Here is a 19,267-nt window from a genome sequence, read left to right as displayed (position 1 = left end):
AGTTGCATGGCCACTGTCACATCACATAATTCACGTGTGTGGTATCTTAGCAGGTGCAACTGGCCAGAAGTGTGAAATGCAGTGAAGCCCTGCTATTGCCCTTTCCCACCCCTCCACCCCACATAAAGCCACAGCTGCTTAGAGTACTCCAGCCACTAGACAAGAGATTTGGGGATACTCCCAAGCTCTCCTGTTGTAAAGACAACTTTAGGAAAGAATTAGAAATTAATGGGACCAGAGTAAAGTACATAAGCATTTAGTTTGCACTCAGGTGGTAAGGGACATCCTGGGCTCCACACACTGATGTTTAGATACTTCATGCAACAGCTGCTTGGTGCAAAATGCAGAAGCAATCCTGAGGCAGGGTGAGGAAGCCGAGGCTCTGGCTAGCGAATGCCCCTAGCCAGTAGGCATCATAGCCATAACCACTCTTCCTCTCTCTGACATAGTGAGTCCATTTTTCTTTCCCTTCCCTCCTGGAAGACCTACAAGAGGAGAAATGTCCCACCCCAGTCTCTCCCCTGATCTTTATAACACTTTCTAGGGAGGTGGGAAATATGAATTTCAAGCCTGTCAGAGGGAATTATGTCCATCTCCCCAGTACCTTGGAAATACGAAATAACAGCAGGACAGCACTCCCGTTGGTTAGGATGGAAGAAGTCCTAATGGACTTAACCATGTTTGAGACTGTCCCTTACTTTGTGGCATCTAATGTATATCCTGGGAAGACTGTCACAACTGCCAAGCTGCTGTGTGAAAACACGGAATCATCATCATTGTCACTGTTACTTTGAGGGAAAAAATAAAAGCAGCAGGCATCATCATCCAGCCCAGCAGGGAAAAGGAGAGAATGACAGAGAGAAGAAATGTTTTGTGTCTGGATCTCCATTGATCTTCGATGTGGGGTAGAAGTAGCACTTCTCTGACCTACGAACACTGAAGTGCTATTAAGCATGTGTAGATATAGAACTTTAAGAGTGCTTAAATAGGATTTTTTGATGTTAAGAGTTGAAACACCTATTGAAAGTAGGTGTTTGCAGAGTTAAGCAGTAGCTGAGGTTATCAAAGTTAAAATTTAGGGTATAGGAACCAAAACTCCATCCAGGCCCCAACCTTAATACAGGCAGGCCCTCTCTGCCTTTAGCCTGATCCATTCAAGCAATTTTTCCTAAAATTTTTCATCTTTACTTTAGCTCCACCAGTGGTAGGAAAAGTGGAAGCTCTTGAAGGTAAGCGATTATGAATGTGTTGTCTTACTTTTCAAACAGACAAGAAGGCAGAAATAAAAAAAAAGTTTTCACAACTATTTTGTTATCATCACATAGGGGGAAGATAAAATTCCACTTCTGCCATCATTCCAACTAACTGACAGCCTAAACCTTTGCTGAAACTTGTGCCAAATCTAAGCTTTCAAAGGTTTGAAAGTGCAAAGGCATTTGGAAAACCTGCAGAAGCTATATTTCAAGTAGAATTGAAAGACAGAGGCTACTTTCTGCTCTGCTTGAAAGCAAGAAGGCATGGAAATCTGGTGCCAGACTTCTTTCCTACTAGATTTTCTGCCTAATTTTACAGCCTCCTACTGTTCAGGTGGGGCTCTGTAAGAGTGGAAACTTGGATGGCTAAGTATTTTTCTGAATCCCATTTTTAAATGCTTAAGGAGCATCCACCATCACTTTCTTGAATAAGAAAGGTCCTGGTTACAGTTGAAACCAGCCAAAAACATGAAATGAAAAAGCACGGTTTGTTGTGAGCTTTGCAGCTAGAACTGACAGCTTTGTGATTTTAGAAGAGAAACTTAACCATCAGCACATCGTGACATTTTTGGTGTGATGCATGATGATGTGTGGGTGGGTTGCAATGCCACATGTTGTTATTTCTGTGCATTATCATCATCAGGGTTTATTGAAGCGTTGCTATGTTTCAGCAGAACATCATTATCTCCTGCAGCAGCTTCAGCTCAGCCAATCCTACTAGGTTCACAGCTATTAAGTGTATTAAAAAAATCTGCTTTGCCTAGATTTGCATCTTAATATTCTATCAAACCAGGTAACTGGAAGCAATTTCATAGAAAATGGTTTTAAAATGTAGTTTATGTATACATTCATACTGGAGGCCTGATTCTCACTTCAGTCTTTTCAGAGAAGTGAAACATGCCTTGTTACTTTTGCAAATAATCATGCAGTTTCCATTTCAGACAATAATTGTAATTAAAGAATATATTAGAGGAATCAAAACTGACAATTTTCTTCCAAAAAGATAAAACTCTTCTGAAGAAGTATCAATTATGAATTATTCTTATAATTCCCAGGTACCTTATGGGCACAAAGTATGATAATGCTGCAACTTTTTGCCAAGGAGAGAGGCAAATAATATGATTAGCTTGTTAAAAAAATGGATCTGATCTTGAAATACTGGGGTAAATACCAACTATACATTCCAGCCACAAAGCTTTAAACTAACACTAATGGAAGTCATAGGATGAAAACTTTCTCTACTGCATGGAAAACATGGGGCACACAAAGCACAAATTTAGCTGAATTTGAAAGAGAACCCAGAATATTTAATCTGTAGTCATTTAAGCTAGGATCCGTTAAGCACAGTTTTGTATTCATTTGCATAGTAGCTTCCCACACAGGCTGTGTCCTGGAACTGTGCTGAGATTATTTTATCCGTGTGAAGGACCTCTGTGTCCCTATTACCAGGAAATAGTTAATATTCTTTCCCACTGGGGCCCACATGCACCTGCACAACTGTGGTGTGTGGTTTCTTCTTGCAGCTGCATCTGTGACTCTGCTGCTGCCTGTGTAGAGGTTTTAAAGTGTAAATGGAGAGTTGGTGAGGCTACCCTTCAGTGGTAATGCAGCCTCAAGGGCTGCTGCAGAAGCAATGAAACCACTCTGAGTAAAGAAGCAGTTTCAGCAAAGCTTGTTTCTCAGCTGTTAATATTATATCCCATTTTACTCTGGAAAATTCAATGCATATTATAAATACCAATTAATGATGTATCCTCACAATGCCATTCTGGAGCTGCTGTCTATTATTATCTTGATTTTTCGAGATGAAGAAAATGAGACTTTGAGACCTTAACTAATTTTCCTAAGGTCACTGAGAGGAAGCCTCTGGCAGAGCCAGATACATGATGCAGATCTTTCCCAGCCCTGTAGTTTGGCTGCTCAGCCACTCTGCTGCTCCCTTACTTTGCTATCTGAATTCCTTGAGCAAAAGGAGGACTATTTTTGTCCCAATTGCTAAAACCCATCATTCACAATATCTGCTCCTTCTCAGGAATGAGAAGATTATGGGGGTCAGTAGTCAGAAGAGAGAGTTATCAGCTAGCCCTGGGCTCCAGGTATGGTGATTAGGATCATCTGTTACTAACCGCAGACACATGCTCTGGAGCAGAAGTGCTCAATTCTCCTCTGCATTCGAGATCTGTCTGGTGTGAGGGTGATATATGGGAGGGAAGAGATTGTGTTCACTGATTCTGCAAGGTGATGTGATTTAGAGAAGCTAGATGGTTGTTTCACTCTATTCCCATCACATGATCCCCTTAAGGCTCATATACCACCGAAGAATCTCCAGAGCCAAAGGACTTCTTGCCTTTTGCACTCCTTTTTTGCACCGTTCCTTCCCCAGCATGCTCCCCATGGTGTGGTGGGAAAGCGACAATCCACTCATGAGCCAAAGCTGCTGCCTTTGGGCCGATGGAGATTTTTCTCCTCCAGGCAACATTTTTAAGCCAAGGATTTCAGTGTCAACCTCACTTTTAAGAGAGTGTGCGCTGTTATTGTTAGGTTTACAACTTTCTGAAAAGAAAAGATTTATAGGAACAAAATAAGAGTGCATATGTGCACCTTATCATGCAAGACAAGCAGACAAACTTAGCTACATGAAGAATTACTGCATGCGGCTGTTGGTGCATGGTCGCACAGGGAGTTTTACTTCGTGTTCATGCACAAAGCTGCTCATTTTAAGCAAAAAGACTACCGGGGTGAGAGATCATGTATGCGGAAAGAGATGCTGGCTGTGTTTTCTGTGTGTACCTTCTGGTGTAAAAATTCTCCCTGTCTGCTCTAACAGTAGCTGTATTTAGGTTAAAAACACAACATGCCTCAGCATAAATCACTGAGGTTTTTCTTTCTTTTGGAGACTTGATTTCGTCCCTGTCCCTCCCTCTGCCCCCCCCCCCCTGCTTTTTGGCTTTGTTTTATTTAACCTAAAATAAATCTCCTGAATTTTTTTGTGAGTAGGAAAAACCTGTCCCTCTGTTGCATAGTAAATGACCCTCACTTTATCTGGCTTAGAAGAACAAAAGTTTAAGGAAAGATTCCTGAGAAATATCTTATTACTGCCATAGCCCTAAGCCTTGATAAGAATCCCATCGAGCTGATATACCCTCACATACATATGTAACAGGTGGCCTGGGCTCCCAAACAACCTGCTCCTAAAGAGAATGAGGCTTTTTCGCACAATATTTAGATGCTATAAAGATTCTGAAACTCCTCCTCAGAGTTTTTATGCACACAGTCAAACCCCTGCCCAGCAGCAGCTGCCCCTGCCGCCGCCACCTCTGCTGCCTGAGTGGCCAGGCCACATTGCAGCAAGTTTAACTTGGAGGAAAGAAAACTGGGGGACAAGGCTTCATAGTCACCTGCTCTTTATCACACCCAGCATTCAAACATTGGAGGAAATGAAGGATCTGCCTCTGAATTTCTCTACTGGTATCTGGCACCTCTGAGGAGAGCAGCTTCATCATTAGGCTAATAGATGTCCTGGGCAAGCCACTCCTCTGTGAAAGATTTTCCACTTGTTATAACTTATGCATAGGGACTCAATGGTCTTGCAACTCTCCTGCAAATAAATACCCTCTGCAGGAGGCAAGAGAATCAGGGCTTTTTTCTCCCCTTTCATTCTATGTCTGGCCCATTTTATGCAGAAAGCAAAGAGCTTCAGCAGGAAAGCAAATGCTAGTGAACCTTTTGCCTCAACTGTGAAGCACCTGGATCCAATATCTGTTACTAGCCAGGCTGAATAGGAATTTTAAAAAGTGGAAGATTGCATTACTAATGACTCAAATCATGGTGGGAGACACCCAGCTTGGACACCTAGCTCAAGGAGACCCTCACAGCTGCGAGTGGTAAGCGAACAGCAATCCCTTCCTCTGCTCTGGAGCTAAGGCACTTGAATACTTTTGCAAGACTTGATGCTAAAGGTTGCTTGGTAGCTGCTTGGTGGCTCCGCAGGCCACCTGGATTCTGAGATTCCTCCTCTCTAGCAAGGAGAAGCAGCTCTCCCATCGCCTGGCAGGGAAAGCCCCAATGCCTCAAGGCTGTGCTTCGTCCCAGCCTCCGCTCAGCTCTGCCTGGAGGTCAGGTGCTGCAGCAGAGCAGCCTTCATCCTTTGCAGCTGCAGACCAGCAATCACAGGCTTGCTCCCCAGCACCTCAGTGGGTGTCACTTTTTATCTGTGCCCTATGCATTTCAAATCTGATAGTAAATGCAATGAAGCTGTCTGCCTCTGGCTGTATTGAAGAAATTCATGCTACTACCAGTAACACCAAATAAGGCAATAAAAGACATTGCTTAGTTTGCACAACCTTTTATTTTCCTCCCAAGAACTATTTTTAGTTAAACAATTTTCTGCCAAAAAAGCTCTGTCTGTGTCCAGAACTGCCCTGGTCATTGACGCTGTTACCAGGGACTCGAGCTTTATGGCCCTCATAACTCCGGAGGGCGAAAGGTCGAGCCGTGGAGCCTTTGTGTCAGCTCCACATTTCTCTTTAAACACATGTGAGAGACAAAGCTCCCCTGAGACCCCCATGGAAACTGCCTCCGGGGGAGGGGAGAGGGTGAGAGAGCACTGGCCTGGCAGATAAAAGCAACATCAAAAGGAGCAGGGAGCAGCTGTCCATCTGGAGAAGCAAACTTTTTTTTCTTCTTCTTCTTTTAGGAGAAAGAGACTGTCTCAAAGGATAGTCTCAAAAAATTTTGCATGGAAGGAGAAAAAAAAACAACTAACCAACCCACCAGCAAGGGGGAGGGCAGAAAAGCCCCCGCAGCAAACAGAAGGAGGTGCTGCTTGGCAAAAATCCCAGGCTGAATCATTTAAATCACTTTTAGTGCCTCCAAATGCAAGTCGCTGCCTCTGTTTATAGAGTCACAGTGAGAGACCTGAAGAGAATACATTTCCCAAAGCAACATCTGAGCTCAGGAATGAATCAAAACTCACTTCATACGCTGCAAACCCCCTTCCCTCTGACCAAACTTCTGTCTGTTGCTGGGTTTGGTGTCAGGCCTCCATCCCTGCCAGAAAATACCCACAGCTTGATGACCAGATAGCTCAGCATGTTTACGATAGGGAGGGTTTCACTACATATGCTTTCCAGTATGCGTGATTGCCAATAATAAACAGTCTGCATATAGGTAGTTGTTGATCAACACACCAGTATAGGTGTAATCCTTCTGTTTTTCAAAATGACATATTACACATCCTTACCACCAGATTTACAGACACGCAAAGCTCTTCTCCCAGGCTGTAATGTACCCACCCCAAAATCAAAAGAAAACTGCAGTAAACCCCAGTCTGCATCGTAACTGGGGCCTGCAGGGCTACGCCCTATTCCTGCCCTCATTCAAGGGCTTCTCATCACGTCTGCTTGCACCTGAAGACACTTAAGAAGATGCTGACAATATTGTTCACCTTTCAATATTGGTTGAAAATACCTTTCCAAACACAGACAGTGAGTGATATAAAACCCAAGAAAGTCTAATTCTCATTTTTCATCAATCTAACTCTTTCAGTATTGTGAACCTGAAGGTTTGAAATTATTTGAGTACCTGAGATGATGCCAGACTGCAGCTGTTGGAAACTTTTCAACTCTGCTTCAGTAAAGTGAAGATGTTGCAAATGGCCGTAACACATTTATCTATGTATGTATGTATGTATGTATGTATGTATGTATGTATGTATCTATCTATCTATCTATCTATCTATCTATCTATCTATCTATCCTGTGTGTTTCCCAACATGAAAATACCTGGCAGCTCCTCACACATCCAGAATGTGCCTTGTACCAAAGGGAGAAGGGATGAAGGATGGATACAACAGCCCTGGGTCCTGGGATGCTCCCTGCCCTCAAAGTCCAGCGCTGCATCACTGCTCAGATGCAGGAACGAGATCCTCCTTCCTCTCAGCAGTGTGGGTATGAGCCATGGCCAGAGGCAGGTCCCCGGCTAACCGGACCAGACAAGCGGTCTGCCCCGCCATGGCCGTCCCTGACTCCCTGTGGGCTGCTTCACACACGTCCCTTAAAACAACTCACCCTGTGCAATAGCATTTATGTAGGGTTTCTGCATGCATGGGAAGGCGAGGGGGAGCACGATCCCATTCACCCTGGGACACTCATCGGCATCTCTTCACGCCTGCCACAGCCTCCCACAGTGACAGCCTGGGGTGCTCCCAAAAAACCTGTGGTGGCACCCAGAGGGCAGACGAGCATGCCTGAGTGTGTCCGGCACGCTCCATGCGGCATATTGCAGGCAGTGTTGCGGACCTCACCAGCCTGGGGGAAGGGAGCAGGAGCCATGGGGGGACCCCCTGGGAAGTGGGCCGAGATGTGGCCCTAAGCATTGCAAGGTGAGGCAATGCTCTCACTCCATACTGGTGGGGATTATTTTAGCTGACTTTCAACATCAGGCACCTGTGGTACTCTGGTGCACCTCAAGAAGACAGAGATCTCCATCCGTAATGCCATGGCTCCTGTGGCACCCTCCTGCCCCCAGCTCAGGTGTCCCCTGTGCTGAGGGCAGAGCCAGCCCCTGCGTTCCTCACAGATCCCACCTCACGCCTCCCTGCTGCCAGGATAATAAATACCTCACGCCTGAGCACAGCGCGCGGCCAGGCTGCTCTCCCACTCCCCGACGGCACGTCCAGGGGCGGCAGATTGGCAGGTTGCTGGAGGAGGCGAACCTCACGGGCTGGCGGGCGGCCAGGACGCCATGGCCTCCTGCCACAGCCCCTGCATCTCACAGGGCCAGCCTGCCAGACACGTCCCCCCGTCGCGTGACAGGCCACTGGGTTGTCTCACACGCTAGAAAAGATTTGAGAGGTCTGCCTCATCACTGAGAGGCCCGTGCAGGGTCCCCTCTGCTGTCCTCACCCAGCCCAGGGTTTAGAGAGGCTGGCAGATGAGCCTCCTCCTGGTTTTGGTCCAGAACTGGTGCCCAGAGTACTGCAGATGACTTCAGCTCTTCATCTCCCCTTCTTTCTGATGCGATACTCTGTGTTTACTCTTGTTCGTGTTTTGCAATCTGCTGCCAATATCACCAGGGCAGAGATGTTCCCTTCCCATTCCCATCGGTGCAGAAAGGCATGCAGACCAGGAGAGCCCAGGACCCACACTGACCCACCCACAGGGACACCGGTATGGGTGAGCTCCTGTCAAATTTGGATGCAGAAAGCCAGTGGTTCTACACACCTGAGGTATGTCCATAGTCACTGACTGGTCTGAAAGTCTTTTACCCAAAAGCCGGGTTGTGCGTGAGTCCCCACATGTCAAACTGCTACTTCCAGCCCCACTGTCCTGGCACATCTCCAGTCCCAGCTTCCACAGTGGGAATAAGCACAGAGCTTCTCCTGCCAAAAGGCTCCGGTGCCCAGTCCCGCTCGCAGCCCCACAAACCCAAAAGTTGGCTCTGATGGCCTTGGTGAAAAAGAGAGTGCTGTTTTTTCCTCAAGAGTGGGCTATCTGCCATGAACCACAGATTCAAATTGTGGTGAAGACTAGGGCTGCCCATACATCTACATTTTCAGATATGTCCTCTTTTTCCACACATAAATATCTCCAGTTGGATCTTTTTGGATTTTTCTTTTTGCTTAAGCTTTATAGATTTCTCATGGTTTTATGAATATCTGGTTGGCCCATCAGGTCAAAAATCCCTTGCTACGCTGCAGCGTGCCCCAGAGTCTCAGACAGGTGCCCAGGAGTCACCCTGGGGTGTCTGAGACAGGCAGCACCCCAACTCAGGCTGTTGTGCACATGCACTGTGCTAGTCCAGACACATGCAGTAAGTCCAATACACAGACCTACTATGTGTGTACTGCCTGATATATCTAGCTACCAATCTGAAATGCGAAGAATAACTGTACAGGGCACATGCGGCACATCTGATGATACTTCCTGAAAGTACCAGAGTTACTTCCACCATGCACTTACTGTTCATCTGTCTGCAAAATCTTGAACAGAAATATGGGAGCTCTAGAGGAGAATTTGCTGCAAATATGTTACTCAAGCCTACCTTGTCTATTCTTAGTGTCTCCCCACCCGTAGTGACGGGTCACATTACCAGGTTGGTGCTTGCATGATCTCTGATTCCTCGTGATTATCCCCCAGCTGTGTCTAGAGCAGAAGTTTCTGACATTGCTCGCTGCTGTTGTGGCCACTTCTGCTCATGTGGTGCACACCATATTAAGACTGCTCATCTAATTTCCCCATGACCCCATGGCACAGGACTTGCACGCCACAGATCCAATTACTTAGATGGAATTACTCCAGACATAGCTGAATATAATTTTCATCAGAATCTGGCCTTTATTTTAACTGCATTTAGCCCTTGACTATGTTTCAAATATGTTTCATCTTCTACATAATCTTGTATTTGCACACTGTTGTAATGAGTGCAGCCCAGGAGCTGCTCTGATCACCCGGGAAGAATGTGTGGATGCAAGACGAGGTGTTTCTGATGGCTGGACCAAAGCTGAGACATGTGCCTCTACTGGATAGCCATCTGAGTCTGAATCTTGCCCTTTTTAGCAAGCTTCATTTGAGCATGTAAAAAATTGCTTGCAAAAACATCTAAAAAAACCCCTTCCAATTTTAAGGGTAACCGTGCAGAATGATAATTTATTAAAGTCCCACCAGACCGTGCACAGGCTCTGAAGAAAAGGCCCAGAGGAGTACGGTGGACTGAGAGGAAAGCCTGAGAGTTTGTCAGAGCTCTTGTAAGAGTGGCTTTCTTGCTCTTTCCTCACCGAGCACCCCCTGTGCTCTGCGGTATTTGAAAGACCCTGAGAAAGACTTTGTGGCCTGCCTCTGTGTAATGAAAGCACTAGTGTTAATGCAGCACCCTCGTCAAGCACGTGAGGCTTTCCCCAGGGCCTCGAGAAACCCCTTCCCTGACTCTTTGTTTTGTTTTGCTAAAGCTCTGCCTGTACTGAAGGGGTTACTGTCTCGTACAATGTAACAGTGGGGCTGACTTGGCTGGAACAGACATTAACTTCCACAGTAAATCTGGCAGGAGCTGGTAATTACAGAAAAAGCAGCCAGGGGTCATGGCCAGCCAATGCTCTGGAGTAACAGAGCAGAAAATCAAAACAGAGGGGGAAGGGAAATCATATTCATCATAGTCTTAGGACTGAGGTCGGTCTCCTCCAAACTATCAGGAGCCTGTCGTCAATTGTTATGTTTAGAAGGAGCCTCTGGAAGATGAGGTAATAATAATGTTAAACATTAACTTGTTAGTGCTCCCGCTGCACTGGAAATTCACCTCCACCCCAGCACAGCTGGGAAGGGGGAATGAACGCTCCCTGGAAACAGTCGGGAATACGGTTTGTTAATTGCACTCCTGCATTTGTCCCATTTCTGGCAGGTTTCTAGCGCTAACACGCGACCCAAAGGTTCCTGCTTCGTGGGTCCTGTGCTCTCTCCCCGAGTCCTGCATTGCTTCAAAGTCCTCCAACACATGCTTCTCCCCTTGTCGCTGCTCTGGAGTGCAGGCAGCAGGGTGAGGGAGGTCTGCCTGCCTGCCTGCAGCGCTGCCTTTGAGCTGACAGGGAAAGCACCCATGCAACTCCTTGACAGGGTGGAAAAGACTCACATACGGAGCAGGGGCAAGCATCAAATGTGTGCATGGCGTCCCAATAAAGAAGACTGGTGGCGTTACTGCTGTCCTATAGCTCCTCACAGCTCTGCACTCCAACATCTCTCCTTACAGCCTGAGTTAAATTAGTGGTTGCCCTGTGGCTGTTCCTGTAAGCATGCTAACACTACCTGAGAGCCCATCCATGAAGGAGTGAGGTCATGGCAGGATGGGAAGGGCTGTAAAATACAGGGCAACTAACAGGTAAAATAGTTACTTTGCCACAGGAGAAGCCAGAAGCACTTCAGCGTTCATTTGGGCTTCTGCTTGGGCTCTCACATGCACATATGAGTTGGGGAAACCCCATCCCTTGACACGGTTGCCTGGATTAAACAGATAACATCCCATTGCAGTAACAGAGGAGAATGGGGCTTTATCCCTGGCTGTGATGCAGCTTGGCACGTACCCTCCGATGGCTGCCTGGCCTCACCCAGCCCTTCTGTAAAACGGGGGGTATAAAAACTGCCTTAAATATGTGCTGAGGCTTAAAGAATCCACAATTACAGAGCACTGCTGACATCTCCAGAAGATGAGAGCCACTAAAATGGAAAATTCAACTATCAGTGGTAATATAAAAGAAGTTGGGGTCTAAAGCGCAGAAAACATGGATTAACTGATGCAGGTTGAGCTGGCCTCCAGAAAAAGTCATTGGCATGGGTTGTCCCACATTCTCTGTACACGTTCTCTGCTTGCGTGACAGCCCCCTTGTACTTCGAGGGACAAGCCCCTTACCAGCTGCTGCAGAGGGAGGCCAGAACAAGAGCCCCTTTCCTGCCAGGCTGGTGTCCCGGCTCAGGCTGAGTGCTCCTGAATAACGCTGGAGAAATGGTTTGTTTACTCATTAAATGTCTAACGAGGGGGCCCCTATCTGCCTCTCTGCATGTCAGGCAGTGCTCAGTGGAGCAGAGATGCAGCAGGCGAGTGGTCTCTGATGTTGGAGGTGGTGGGCTACCAACTGGCTCTGAGAAGAGGGCAGGAGCAGTGTGTGACAGCCCAAGGCCAGCCGCTGCTCAGAGCAGAAATTCGTCTGCCAGCACCAACACGCGGGTTGTATCCTGATACAGTTTTCTCTTGAAGTAGCACTGGTGTTACAGTAATCCATAGGCAGTGTGCAGGGTGGTAAAACACACACCTGTAAGCAGATGTGACACAGCAAAGCATAAATTATGGCTTTTTCGCATGCACACTGTCTTCTACCTGCCCTGCTGCATCTCATCTTGGCATTCATAAAAAACTATAAAAAATGGAAAAAAAAGGCATACTGGGCTCGGACTGTTTTTTATCTGCCAGTAGCCACTCGCTACTGTACGGCACACACCACCTTGGGGGGTCACCCTATCTCAGCTTCCACATTCACTTCAGCTATCTGACACACAAACAAGTTATCAATTTAATTTGTGGCTGCACATGGAGGGAGCCTTGGTAGCTGCCTGTCACTCGATGATGGGTAACCAGTGCGTGTCTTCACTTACAGCAGGTGTGATTCAGCTGGCGGGACATCGCTTATGGTGAGGAGCGTGGGCAAGAGGTAGCCCTTGTACAGGTGAGCCAGGGTTAAAGCTGGGTAAAAACCAAGCCGTAGCCCCAGGCCATGATGTACTTGTATCTTCAGGCTGCTCAGCGGACTGTGATGCACACCTGGAGCTGAGGCTCTGGCTCCTTTGCCTTGTGTTTCTGGTCAAATAAGAACTGGGAACTACAAATAGCTTTTTTTCCAGGAGATTTCTCGTGCAATTTTTGCAAGCCCAAGGTGTTAACATAAGCCTCAGGTGTTCACGCAAACTCTGGAGCACTTCTCTGAATTGCAGCCTGCTTCTGTCCAGGTGCATGCCACGCCGTTCATGAACAACACCAGCCCATGCAGCTGCAGCCCAGGACCCACTGGTGCCCTGCCACCCAGCTTCAAGGAGGCCAGCTGGCAGTTGCACGGGCGGACAGTCTCTGGGGCCGTCTGAGGGAAGCCAGCACTGCGACTGCCCACGCGGCTCTCTGATGTCTAGGCACAGTTCCTCCCACATAGCATTAGCAGGCATCGTTTGCTAGAATTAAATATCTCCAGGGTAAAAGGTCCAGGTTTGCATCTCTCTGAGGAGGGCCAAACCAAGTGCCGCTTGAACTTTTATAAACCATAAACGTAAGGACACGCAAAAATAATAGTCCAGGAATCTTCAGAAGATGTGGGAACAATTCTTACTTTAAATACAAGTACAATTTTCTCTAACCTCAGTGTCATGATTCAGCATTTCTAAAGTAAATAATTTACAATAACAAAAGCAAGAAACTACGAGGTTTGTGTGGGATCAAGGTAAAAATGAATTTTGCAACGTGAGAGAGATGAAAGGTAGATTATCATGAAAACAGGACATCTCGATCCTACTGCTGAGGAAAAGCTGAATCCTCCACCACAAAACCTAGACTGAGTCATTGTTTAATGAACCGAGCATTGCTCGCAAAAACTCAGCTCTGAGCTCTTTTTTTCAGATAATAAAAACAGTGCTGATATTTTTATATTGAGTTAATGGTCTTGAAGAAGAGCCACAAAATTGTACTTTTCTGTACAAACTCCTACTGAAGAGAATAAGTAAATCTGGAGGGTAACAAAAAGATTCTGGATGCACTGTTTACTTAACCCCTCTGAACCTCTTCTTTCCCTCCCACACGAGCACCTAAACCCACTTGTGTGCTTGTTGGGAATTACGAGGTCTGTTCTCAGGGTTGCAGGGTTTTACAGTATGATTCAAAGAAAAGTAGAAACCGTCCTGTACTCTCCTTGTGTTTGCCAGCTCTACTGACACTGAGGAGGAGGATGCCAACATAGCTTAAATCTCAGCAGACCTTTACAGAGCTGGCTCAGCGTTTCTATCCACATTTTACAGCTGGAGAAACACGTTCAAAGGCAGGATCTTGACAGTACCAGTGTGCTTTTACAAAACTGATTCAGCTATCCCAGAGTTAGCAAGATGAGCCCTGGCATAGGCAGGTCTCCTTTTCTGGCAGCAGAGTCCCAAAGACAGCTGAAAGCCCCCATGTGCTACAACCATCTCCCAGCAGTGCTAACACTGCTGCTCCAGTATCAAACAGAACGGATTTCTATGAAAATTTTGTCCGGGTGGGATAAGTTTAAGCGATTTGCCCAGGACCAGCGTACAGGTTACTGTCAGAACCAGGAAAGGTAGCTAAATCTCTGACTCCCTACAGTTAAGGATGTGTGTAGACAATTGGGCTGGGAGCTTGTCATCACCTCTTATGAGGAAAGTGAAAGGGGGAGGCCTCTTGGAGAGCATTAGTGCTTTTATTGCAGAGAGATATTACCAAAGATTGCACAGTGGAACATGTTCCAGAATCAGGAGGGAACTCAACCCTAAATCTTTTGATTCCTTTTGCAGCTGGAAACATGTCACAGCAGGATCCACTGCAGGTCCTAGTGCTGGAAAACAATGGAGATAAACGGTACAAGAAGGTTTTTCTCATATAAAAACAGCACTTTTTTTCTTAACATGAAATTGTTTTCACACCAGGCCTCTCCCTGACCCTAAGAGAAGGACCACGACAGGCTGAGGGATGAGTAGATGTGGCATGTGGCATGAAGGTGGAATTCAGCAGTTGATTGCAGAGATGTTGATCTAAATTATACTTCACTTTACCGCTGTGTGACCCTTTTACTTACCCTTTGACTGGGCTTTCTGAATGCTTCCGACAGATTTCCATACTTGGACTGCAATATTTCAGATACCTGCAACTGTAAAACTCGGTGAGGAACAGCCTGAGAGCTTGACTCCCTCACCTTGAACCTCCTTGGATGTGGTCAGGGCGTAGCCAGCCACTGATGTGTGAAAGCCAGCATTTGCTTGCTCACTCATTTGCTTTCAACCTCCACCCCCCATAGCCATTGAAATGTTGCTTTTGGCAAGAACTGGGGCACAGGGGAGGGACAATTACCACGAGCACTCATTGTTTGCAGAATGTTTTTCTTAATGCCTTAGAAAAAAAAGAAAAGGGTCAGGTTGAAAGGTCAGCCGACCTCTTTGTTTTCTTTGGAATGAGAGATTCAAACCCTTCAGAAAATGTTTTATTAGCTCTTCTGAATTTCACTTTCCGCAGAGGTTTTCTCTCCAGGCAACGTTTAGAGGCACCAGCAAGGAGTGCCCATGCTCATCAAGCTGAAGGTGATTTAAGGAGAACAAAATCTGCACCTTGGCTAATGGAAAGCAATTATTTGCTTCAAATTTTGTTACGAAATTAAAAACCCACTTGCTTGCTGCGGAAGAAGGAGCTCGGGGAGTGAGGAGAGGGCTGTGGAGTCAGTTTTACCTTAGCCCTGGTCAGCATTAACTGGAAGACACCTCCGTTCGACCCAACCATCAGCTATTCACACCAGGAACGTTTGCAGTCTCATGCATAGATAACAAATGTTTATAGGTCAAGTCTCTGCACAAGTGGCATTTCAGCGTTTCGGGCTCTGTGGAGCGGGGCTGGCTGGCGAGGGCACAGCAGTGTCCTGGGAAGGCGGCGTGGCAGCAGGCTGGCACTGAGCAGAACGGGGCTCGGGTGCATGACCCCCTTTCTCCCAGTGGAAAAACACAGAAAATGAGATTCCTCTCCTTTGTGAAGGGCTTTCAAACCTGATGACAAAAGGCAGTATTCAGAGCTGGAAACTATTATTGTTTTTCTCTGGAGGCATTCAGTCCAGGACAGGTTGGGGATTCAGCAGTAAATGAGGATAAGAAATGCCATTTACTATAGCATATATGTGAAATAAAAGACTTCATTCCCTTCATTATGGTAACTTTACTGACCACCGTATATTTGGTAAAGTGTGTTTTTGAAGCAGTCCAGGTACTTCCCTTCATGGTAATGGCACTACGATTGTTTTCTTCCTCTTTTTCATTTCCAGGGTTGCAGTCATTGAGATGTAAAAGACATGGGCTCCAAACAGAGATGATCTTGTAGTTAGGGGCATCAAAATGTTGTGTGGGCCCTCAGAGACGGAGTTCAGACCACAGTCTTCTCACCACGTATGAATGAGAAGAGAGTGGTTTAGCATATAGTCTCCATTCTTCAGCAGACACTGATAAAGCTCGAGTTTTTCATTCATACTTCTCAAAGTGCTTCACAGCAGGAGTAGGTATCACTTCCCCCTCCACCTATGCTCTAGCACACAGGTGCCAAGCTCACCTGATGTTACTAACATGTTTATAGCTTATTGTGGGGATGTGAGTTACAAACAGGCATGTCTGTGCATGGCAATGAGCAGACCCATGTCAGAGATTCAAGAAGCAGGTCTAAATAAACCAGTACTACACCAGGTGAAGAAAGTAGCTCAGCTCTTGGAAGCAGGACAGCTGTGTCGGCAGGGTATCCACGCTGGAGGGTGCCCAGCTGATAAGCCTGCTACCTGAAGTTGGTGTAGCACTCATCCAGAGTGACTACTGGGCTTCCAGGCTCCAAGATGATGGTTCTTCTGGTCTGAGAGCGAGCTCAGGGGCCTCTGCTTCAGTCCACGAAGCAACACAGACACCATTTCTTTGGATGTGGGAACTGGGGGGATAACTTTTATCATCTGTCCACAGTCCCTTCCTATTTACACCTCCTTCCTTAATGCGTCTGAGTGACAACTTCTGTCCAGCTCAGGAAGAGGCTGGCTCAGCAGTGGCTCCACACAGGTGTCGGCTGACCCCCCCGTGCCAGCTGTTAGGAAGGCTTTCCTTCTGCAGCAGACCTCCTGCCTCTGGATTCAACCCCCAGGTCAGAAGATAAGCCCAGATAAAGCTTTCCTTTACAGAAGCAAATCTTGCTCCCTCACCCAAAATAGCACTGCCCTGCTGCATGGCCTGCCTGTCCCCTTTGCAGTACCACCAAGTCCTGTTTCACCCAAGGACACCAGAGTCTCTGGTTGGTGGAGAGGACAGGGATGGTGCAGGATCACCCTCTGCAGTTTCACCAGACCGGCATTTGGGTTGACTACCTTGGTTTGGGATGGCAATTTTATCCTGCAGAATAAATCTATGGATTACAAACCTGAGCAGCATGAGTTTCGGAGATAGGCACCCTACGTGAATACGAGCTACAAAAACAGAGTCCTGACCCTCTCCTCAGGCAGGGTAACCAACGCCCTGGCAGCTCCGCCAGCGCGCTGACTCTGTTACCTAATCTCCAGCTGTGGGCTCCGCGCCGTGCCAAGTCTCCTTTGGCTCTGTCTAGTAATAATCGTTTCTGGAGTCCCGCCAGGGCCTCCTGCCAGTTCCAGTCACACTCTGCTAATGCGAGAGGCAGAGTTTATTAATTCATCGCCAAGGCCCATTGTCTGGGACACTGCCTGGCTGTTTATTTACTCCAATATGGTCTGTATTTACTCAGACAGAGCAAGCGAGGGGACTTTGTTTAACTTTGCAAGACCTTCTGCTGGAGGAGACATGTGACCTTATGCAGAACTTCAGATAAATGTTCAGAGCTCGGGAAGGACCTTTTTTTTTTTTTTGAGTGTGGCCTCAAATAACACCGGTAGCCAGTATTGACAAACTGTAGCAAAGTGTAATAAAGGAAAGGAAAACATAATAGAGTTCTCATTTGAAATACATTTGTGAGTGTTTTGAAGATAAAAGGAGAAAAACAAGCGTGTACCCTAGGACTGAGGCCACGAGATAGGGATTTGCAGCAAAGGGAAAGGGCTTTGCTTAAAGAAAGGGACAAGTCAAGACATGTTAACCTGAGGCTACCCTCCCCTTTCCACTGACCTCCAGCAGCACGCTGCCGTTGGAGGTGGGAAGAGGCTTCTGCTGAGGGCACATATTGTCACCTGATGCCAGCATGCTGGCTAGGATATGAAAAAACACGCAGGGAGACCACTTGTAATGCCCAGCAAAGCTTTGTCCATCAGGAGAGTGTTTTTTTCCAGGCAATGCTGCTGTACTGGCATAATCCTCAGTGTGAATTTCTGTTGGAGTAAAGGTGTCTTCTAGCTAATGCAACTGCAGCTGAAGATTAAATATTATGTTTTCTTCAGCAATAAATCCTGTTTAAGGAACTCCTACCTTCTTGTCCTTGCTCTCACCTTTGCAGTGTTCTCAGTTGCACTATGTTTGTTGTGAAATTGTGCTGTAGACTGAATCTTTGCAAGGATCTCAGTTTTGGAAAGAAGAAAAAAAACCCAAACAAACTTTTTCCCCATAACATCTGATATTTGCAGTCCTGGCTAAGGACATGCGTACTGGGTAAGCTCAGTCCAGAGAAAGGCTACTGTATTATTTTAATTCTACCGGTTTATTTAAAGCGGTAGAAATTGTGCATGCATGTACATGTGTATACAAACATACACTACTTAAATGCATGTGTGTATTTATAGAGACAATCCCCCTGGGAGTGGGGGTAGGGAAAAATACGGCAATCTGAACAGTGCATGCTCTTGTCTGGCTTGTTTTAAGTCAGATCCTCAATGCTATTGTAACATGGTTTTGTATTTAATTTCCTGTGTTTGTAACTCAAGCCAACTTCCAGTGTTGCTTGTGTGAGTGTTTGTTTGGGTTTCTCTGAGGGCCTTTCTTTTGTTGGAAAGTGTGAGGATTTTAACATAGCTGTTAACACCGCACTAAAAAGCCTGATCTTGTTTTCATTGGGGCAACTGCTAAAACACCCTTCTGCTGGCAGCGGCTGTGGCGCTGGTTCCTGGTCCGGCATCAGCGTCTCCACACGCCGGCCCTGGGCACACCGTACAGCCAACCCCCACGGGAGGTTTTGCTCCCCCTTTACACCAGTATGAAAGACCCGTATGTCTTCAGGGCAGCAGCAGCAAGCCCTGGCCGTGTCTGACGGAGCAGGTGGATTTAGTTCCTGCAGGTCCAGTTTTCTTACCTTTGCAGGATGTGACCATGCAAACCAGCAAAACGCGCCCACTTGTCAAGCTGGAGCATCAAAGTCCACACTGCCTGTGTGCTTTTCTCTTTGGCCTGGCCAGCGAGGCATGTCTGAGCATGAACAAGGGTACCGCCTCCTCCCCGCTGCCTCAAGCCACCCCCCAGCCTGCGCCCACTCTTTAGGCAGGGACAACCGACCTCACAGCATTGGTGGCACCAGCCATGGGACACCGCGTGTGCCGGGGGGGTGCATGGGGGTGGTGTCTGTGGCTGCCAGCTGACCACGGCAATGGCTTCGCTTTGGGTGGTGCGCTGGCTTGGTCCCATGGCCCTGCCATACCACAAGTGGCTGGGCCCCGCGGGCTGCGGCACGGCCGCCCCTCAGCCTGCTGCCAGCGGGACTGTTCATACACCGCGCTCCCGCCTGGGGCCTGCTGCTCCTGCCCAGCCTCCTCCACAAGCCAAAGCTGCCTCTCCAAATATGCACAGTGGCTGATACCA

General features: G+C 47.1%; 1 non-coding gene across 1 annotated transcript; it reads left to right on the top strand.

Moving 5' to 3' along the window:
* Window positions 1–606: 606 nt before the first annotated feature.
* Window positions 607–721, top strand: LOC141943641 (U6atac minor spliceosomal RNA). The gene has a single exon (XR_012629023.1). It is a non-coding gene; the product is annotated as a U6atac minor spliceosomal RNA (small nuclear RNA).
* The last annotated feature ends 18,546 nt before the right edge of the window (window positions 722–19,267 follow it).

This window comes from Strix uralensis, chromosome 4 (assembly GCF_047716275.1).
Source record: "Strix uralensis isolate ZFMK-TIS-50842 chromosome 4, bStrUra1, whole genome shotgun sequence".
NCBI classification, from domain to species: Eukaryota; Metazoa; Chordata; class Aves; order Strigiformes; family Strigidae; genus Strix; species Strix uralensis.
Note: the sequence above shows the minus strand (reverse complement) of the source record. Positions and strands in the feature narration are given on the sequence as shown.